Here is an 8,013-nt window from a genome sequence, read left to right on the forward strand (position 1 = left end):
TACAAACCATAGTCACCCATAGGGGTGCATTTAAGTGCAAGCGCCTCCAGTTTGGCGTAAGTGTAGCCCCTGGGATTTTTCAATCCCTAATGGAGAGGCTTCTCCAAGGACTCCCAGGCGTAGTCCCCTATTTTGCCGACTTTTTGGTTTCAGCTATGGATAAAACACAACTAATACATAGAGTCAGAGCAGTCCTTGAGCGTTTTAGACAGCATGCCCTTAAACTTAAACGGGACAAGTGCACCATTGCCACTAAGCAAGTGGACTTTCTAGGTTATAGAATTGACGCCTCTGGTATACACCCAATTGAGTCCAAAGTCAGGGCTATCCACGAGGCACCCACACCTTCCAACAAGACCAAGCTTCAAGCCTTCTTAGGGCTCCTAAATTTCTACACTGCATTCCTCCCACGCAAAGCCTCCATAGCAGAACATCTGCACAGACTTTTGGACAAACAATCCCCCTGGCATTGGGGACCAAGGGAAGCCCATGCTTTCCAATCCGTCAACTCATTGCTCAAATCCAATGCAGTATTAATTCAATTCAATCAGCAGCTACCTTTAGTCCTGGCTGCAGACGCTTCTTCCTTTGGCGTAGGGGCTGTTCTGAGCCACAGGCTCCCCAATGGCTCTGAGGCACCAATTGCCCTTTTTTCAAGAACCTTCTCTGCAGCAGAACGAAACTATAGCCAAATCGACAAAGAGGCTTTGGCTGCAGTTGCTGCTGTTAAAAAAAATCATGAATTTCTTTTTGGGCACCATTTCAAACTAATAAAAGATCACAAGCCACTGTTAGGCCTCTTGTCTGGGGACAAAAAAACCCACAGGTTCTATCCCCAAGGATGACCAGATGGACCCTATTCCTGGCTGCTTATTCTTACATGCTGATTCATCGCGTGAAATGGGATCCCATGAAAATATTGTGAAAAAACTGTACAAATCATCCAATGTCTTACAAGTGGAACACAAAACAAAAGCAACCAAAAATGAAGAGACTTGAGAGATGGAAGTCCAAAAGGATTAAACTATAGACATTGCAAAAATTTCAGAAAACAAAGACAAAACCTTTGGACCCTATTCCTGGCTGCTTATTCTTACACGTTGATTCATCGCCCGGGGAAGAACCTATGCCACGCAGATGCCCTCAGTTGATGCCCTCTGCCTGTTCCGGTTGAAGATCCTTCACTCATCCACGCTATCTTCGAGGTCAACGATCTCAACCTGCCCATTACTGCCCATGACATCGCTGCTCACTCCTCAAGGGACAAGGTAATCGCCCAAGTCCTGGACTGGGTGGGGAGGGGGTGGCCAGCAATCTATTACACCCCTGAATTCCTGCCCTTCAAGACTCGCCAGCAGGAGCTGTCATCCCTACAGGGTTGTTTGCTGTGTGGGACAAGGGTTGTCATCCCTGCTAAATTACAAGGGCCAGTCTTAAAGGTCCTGCACGGGGGCCACCCTGGCATCGTCAGGATGAAGGCCCTGGCCCGCAGCTACGTGTGGTGACCAGGCATGGATGCCCAGACCTCCAGCTGGGTAAGCACGTGCCAACCATGCCAGGCTACCAGGCCAGCTCTACCATCATCTACTCCTACCAGGTGGGAAGATGCTGGAGCCCCTTGGTCCTGGCTGCACATTGATCTGGCAGGCCCTGTGCACGGGCAAACTTTCCTAGTCGTTGTGGACTCGTTCTCAAAGTGGATAGACTTGGCCCTGCTGCCCTCCACAACCACTCTGGCTATCACAAAGGCCCTAACTAGATTATTTGTCACCCATGGCCTCCCAGACACCCTTGTATCCGACAATGGCCCCCAGTTCACCTCGTGCGAATTTGAGATCTTTGCAGCCAACCTGGGCATCAGGCATGCCCTGACAGCCCCTTTTCACCCTGCTAGCAACGGGATGGCTGAAAGGGCAGTCAGGTCAGTAAAGGAGGTCCTGGAGAGGTTTGGCCCAATTGACTGGCACTCCAAACTTTCCAGGTACCTACTGACCCAGCACTCAACCCCCTGTACCACCACCAATAAGTCCCCTGCAGAGCTCCTAATGGGCAGACGCCTTAGAACCACCCTGGAGAGGCTGCACCCCCATTACACCCCAGTTAGCCCTTTGGCATCTGACAGCCAGACCAGGGAGTTCGCCCAGCATGATCTTGTCTATGCAAGGAATTACTCTGGCCATCCCTTATGGGTACCAGGGCAAGTCGTGGCTATAACAGGACCTAAGTCCTACAGGGTGCTCCTGGACGACAGTTGTACCTGGTGCCAGCACATCGACCAGCTGAGGAGGCATTGGAGAGTGGCTGATGGCGATCCACGATGCCCGCCAAGCGAACCGGTCTACCCGCCGAGAGCCGAGACCTGCCCACCGAGAGACCCGGTCTACCCGCCGAGAGCCGAGACCTGCCCGCCGAGCGAACCGGTCTACCCGCGGAGAGCCAAGACCTTCCTGCTGAGCGAACCAGTCTACCCGCGGTGAGCCGAGACCTTCCCGCCGAGCGAACCGGTCTACCCGCCGCGCATAGAGACTTTCCCGAGGTGATCCGAGCGAAGGAGCCTATTTGGACTTTCTGAAGTTCTGAAGATTAAGAGGTGGTCGAAGGTGACTCTCAAAGGGAAAATAAGAGGAAATAAAGAGAAAACTCATGAGTGGGAGATTCAAAAGGAAGTGCCTTCAAAAATTTCAGAAACTCGAAAGGTTAAGTGGTGGCCAGAGGTGAATCACATGGAAAAAATAAGAGGAGACAAAGAGAAATCTCATCAACTGGAGATTCTGAAGGAAGCACCTACAGAAATTTCAGAAGCTCTGAAAGTTAAGAGGTGCCCAAAGGTGGCTCCCAAAGAAATAATAAGAGGAAACAAAGAGAACACCCTGCCAAGCCCAAAATTGACATAAGTGTAGCCATTTTAGTTGTCTTAGTATATATATTCTTTTTCTTATTTTCTCTGTGGCAGTAATGGGGGGAAGGGTTCCGGGCTTGACACATTCCTAAGGGCAGAGGAGTGGAGATAAAGAGAGTGTTATGGTTAGGTGATCTTTTTTCCCGTGGGAAACGAGCTGTCCGTGCTTGGGCCCCTGGAGGTGGAGATTCGTGACAGCAAGCAACGTTGAATTACTTCTATTGGAGAATGTGACTTTTGGGGGTTGTTTCTAACTTCTAATATTGTGGGGTAATTCTGGGTTGGGTCAGATCCGGAATTATCATGGACTTTGCCAATTTGATGCTTTCCTAAATAAAAGAAATTTTTTTGAAGATGGACTTTGTTATTTTCTTTTAAAATGGATTTCATCACTTGGAAACCTGACATTATTCTGGATCTCACAAAAACCAGAATCCCGGAGAAGGGTTATCATTCAGGATCCTGAGCCCTGGGCTGCTTACCTGGAGTTTTGGGTAACAGTAAAGACTCAGGGAAGATGGCAGAAGGATGAGATCTGGGGGCACCGGAACATGAGTGCAAACTCTGCAGGGGGGTTTGTGTTGTCAACTGAGCAGCAAACCTCCCAGAGTTCCCAGGAAACCATCAGAGTAACGCTGGTCGTGGGGGACAATGCCTGCCAGTTGGGGCCCACCCAAAATCTCCGCCTGAGTGGTCTGGAAGCACAAGTATCCAGCGGATGGAAAGAGACCTGCTTGGCCAAGCAACCCTTCCTGACCCACTCATCAATCGGCCGTTAACGGCCACCAGGGAGTCTTGAGCTACGAGTGGAGAGCTGCAATGGGACCCATAGGAACGAGGGGAGACCACAATGAGCCGACTGAATGGCAATACCAAACGGCAGTGTGCATGCAAACCTTCCAGGATCTACCCGGCTAACTGGAACAGCTTGTGATCGGACGTGAAGGCAGGGCCCAGCAAAGGAGGCAAATCCCCCCCCTCGGAGAGATCATGAAACCAGAGCTTACAGCCCGTCAACTTTCGGTTCAACCCAGTTGTTGGGAGAATATTCTCCTCCCAAGAGGGCGATCTACCGCTGCAGGAGACCTTCCATCAATATATTGTTCATCTCTGAGAGTGGAACACAAAAAATCCATTGAGGAATGAGCCCTCCCTCCCACCTCTTTTACCTCCAGATGACCAAATCTCCCCCGGGATGGACATTTTATCCAGGCAGAGGATGGGTTAGGGAAGAAGCTCGAAGGAGGCCAGCTCAGGCTGCAGCCCCGCCTCACCCCCACCACAACCAGCTCCACAGGCGAACACCCCAACACCTTTTTAAACTATGTTTGATGGGACTGCAAGCAAACTTGCATTTTTCATGAATAGAGCATGGTCTTGCATCGAGAGAGATAGAAATGAGTTCCACAATGAGGCAGAACTAATCCAATTCCTTGGAGATAATTTGGAGGAAGAGGCATCTGAATGGTTCACCCAACTCAATGATGAAGGAGCCCCTGAACTAAATAATGTGGATGACTTCTTAAGAGAGTTCCGTTCACATTTTGAGGATTCTTCCTGAGCACAAGAAGCAGAAGCTGAAATAAAAAGCATCAGGCAGAAGGGTAGACCCGCCAAGGATTTAGTGCTTGACCACTAATCTCAGGCATGAAGATAGAATCTACGAGTGGTACAGGATGGCCATAAAAATGGAGAACACCCTCAGACAGCACAGGAAGAGCAATGCTGAGAAAAAACCCAAAAGCCAATTCACACGACACTCATGTCCACGCCAAGGGGAAGCACGTCAAACAGCAGCCCCCCCCAACCTCCATGAAATGTTTCCATTGTGGTCAGCAAGGGCATCGAGATTAGAATGCTTAGCACCAGCACCAGTACTTTAAGGGAGAGCACCCGCTCCTCCTAAATGGAAAAAGGCACCTAGAAAACCTCCTGAAAAAAGCAAATTTGTGTGCCAAGCCATCGAGGTCCCCAACCCCCAACAAACAACAGGGGAGGGAACTCTGGCAGCAGGAGTACCCATCCTGCAAGATGCAGACAGTGAAGATGACCCAATCCTGGGTCTCGCCTGGCTAGACACATGGCAGCCAAATATAAGCTGGGAGGGTGGCTATAGGAGAATCAAATTAGCACATGGTCCTGAGCCACCTCCTGAACAATATAACAGCCAAATTGTCAGCCCGGAAATACAAAAAAAAGCCAGGAGGATAGAACAGTATCATTGGCTGATCAACCCCCAGGGATTCCCAAAATCCCAATCCAGTACCATGATCTGGTTCAAGTTTTCAGTGAGGAAGAATGCAATGTGCTATGCCCCCCATCGCAACACTGACTGTGCCATAGAGTTTATAGAGGGAGCGAAATTACCAAAACCACAAATGTACTCCATGACTCCTAAGGAAATGAAGGAGCTACGAAACTATATAGACACAAACCTAGCCAGAAGCTTCATCCAACCTGCAAAATCCAAAGTGACTGCCCCCGTACTATTTAAAGAAAAAAAAGATGGAGGGTATCATCTTTGTAATGATTTCAAATCTCTGAATGCTCAGAGTATCCACAATACATACCCCCTTCTGCTTATGAAAGACATTAGGGCACCTAGCGAAAGGGAAAGTGTTTATCAAATTAGATCTCTGTGAAGCGTATTACAGAATCCACATCAGAGAAAGAGGGAGATGAATGGAAAACTGCTTTCAACACCCCCTTGGGCAATTTTCAGAGTAACGCCATTTGGACTACAAGGAGCCCTAGGGATCTTCATGCAGCTCATAAATGTTTGTATAAAGGGGTTCTGGTCTACTTGGGTGACATTCTTATTTACAATGAAACTCTAGACGAACACATCAAGTTAGTGAGAAAAGCATTAAAAAGATGTTTAGATGTAAAGCTGTATGTAAAGCTATCCGAATGCAAATTCCATAAAGACTCATTGGATTATCTTGGCTACTGCATTTCAGATCAGGGGATAGAAATGGATCCAGCTAAAGTGAAAGCTGTCCTGAATTGGCACCCCCCCCCCAAAATAGCAAACAGCTACAAAGCTTCCTGGGATTTGCAAACTTCTACCGGCAATTTATCCCCTCATTTGCAGAGATTGCATTACCGATAACCGAACAATTGAAAACCGGGAGTGAGGGGCCAACCAAGACAATCCTGGACAACCTGACACACTCATCAATTGGAGATTCAGAAGGAAGCACCTAAAAATATTTTAGAAGCTCTGAAAATTAAGAGTTGCCCAAAGGTGACTCCCAAAGGAAAAAGTAAGAGGAAACAAAGAGAAAACTCATGAGTTGGAGATTCAGAAGGAACTGCGTACAGACATTTCTCAACCTCTGAAGATTAAGAAGTGGCCAAAGGTGACTCACATGGAAAAAGTAAGAGGAAACAAAGAGAAAACTCATCAATTGGAGATTCAGAAGGAAGCACCTACACAAATTTCAGAAGCTCTGAAAGTTAAGAGATGCCCAACGCAATAAAGAGATGCCCAAAGCAAGAATAGCAAGGATGTTAAGGACAAATCGGCGAAATGCTGGGAATGTCATCAGATACCTGGATCATATTACCATATGTGGTACACGTGGAAGCCAAAAGTTACTGGACTAAAATTCATACATGGTTGGAAAAAATGACAAAACAGCATATATTCTGTTTCTCCAACAATACGGCATCCCCCAATAGGATGTCCCGGCATGTTTTATAGGCATGAAATGAAATTAAGCCCCTCCCCCCAAATTAAGGCATATATTAAAACATGCAAAATGGGGGGGAATTGTGGGGGGGGCTTGCCGTTAGGAAGTACTTTTGTTGCACACCCGGATATGGTGCTGCCTGCATTGACCCCGATACGAAGTGCCCCACCAACGCCAAGGTCAACATCCAAGCCGTTGTCACCCGCCCGAAGATGCAGGGGGGGGAATTAAGTCACCCCCGAAAAGACGGCCTAGCCATTTTTTCGGGGCTCAAAAAAAAAAAAAGACCCAGCCTTATTATATGAGAAACACGGTAGATTTAAAAACAGAGATATTTTTATTGGGAATAATACCAGAAGGTTACAATAGAGAACTGACATATTTGATTATTGTTATTTAATACAGAAATTTCTGAAGCTCTGAAGGCTAAGAAGTAACTGAAAGTGACTCTCAAGGAAAAAATGAAAAAAAAAAGAAAGAGAAAACCCATGAGTTGCGGGTTCAAAAGAAACTGCATACAGAAATTTCTGAACCTCTGAAGATTAAGAAGTGGCTGAAGGTGACTCACATGGAAAAAATAAGAGAAGACAAAGAGAAAACTCATCAATTGGAGATTCAGAAGGAAGCACCTACAGAAATTTCAGAAGCTCTGAAAGTTAAGAGATGCACAAAGGTGACTCCCCAAGGAAAAATAAGAGGAAATAAAGAGAAAACTCATGAGTTGGAGATTCAAAAGGAACTGCGTACAGACATTTCTGAAACTGAAGATTAAGAAGTGGCCAAAGTATCAGTTCAATCCTCAAGCGTCACTTCACTCCTTACGGAAGCACTCCATTTTACATCTTTCAACTCAGCTGCCTCCTTTGACTTCTTCTATTGCAATTAATGATGGTGTTGAGGAACAGCCTGATAAAGTGGTCTTTATTCTGAAATCTGGCAATAGATTAACAAACTCATGTTAGCCAATGTAAAATTTGTATTTGTCATTGAACAAAATAGGATCTGATCCCACCATAAAGGACTTCTATTGCAATTCTTTTAGAGCCTTAAAGTTTCTACCATCTCTAAAGGCACACCTCAAAGGCACAGTTGTTTAATTGGTTCTGTACCCGGAGGCCATTCCTGCTCTATGTTAACCACTTTTGAGGGATTTACATTTTTTTTGAGGATTTATTTAACAATCATTGTTTGTTTGAAAAAAAAAACACAAGGCTTCTGGATAGTCAGTTGTCTGCAGTTCACTTTAATCATGCGGAATCACACGGTCAATTAGGTTCCTCATAGGCTCATTAAGGATCAGATGTGCCAACTGTTTTTGTACTTCAGCTTCAAAGACATCGCCCTGAAGAAAATAGTTATCATTGCTTGACAAAAAAAATCAGATAACAGGGCAGCAGAGGTGGTTTGCTCCTGATACTC

General features: G+C 46.4%; 1 long non-coding RNA gene across 1 annotated transcript in view; it reads left to right on the top strand.

Moving 5' to 3' along the window:
* LOC148128946 (uncharacterized) overlaps positions 1–8,013 on the top strand; it is a 78,384-nt gene that overhangs the window by 69,979 nt on the left and 392 nt on the right. The window lies entirely within an intron of this gene.

The sequence above is a fragment of the Notechis scutatus genome, chromosome Z, assembly GCF_049901735.1.
Source record: "Notechis scutatus isolate UNSWTSFEM ecotype Mainland chromosome Z, rNotScu1.2, whole genome shotgun sequence".
In the NCBI taxonomy this organism is placed as follows: domain Eukaryota; kingdom Metazoa; phylum Chordata; class Lepidosauria; order Squamata; family Elapidae; genus Notechis; species Notechis scutatus.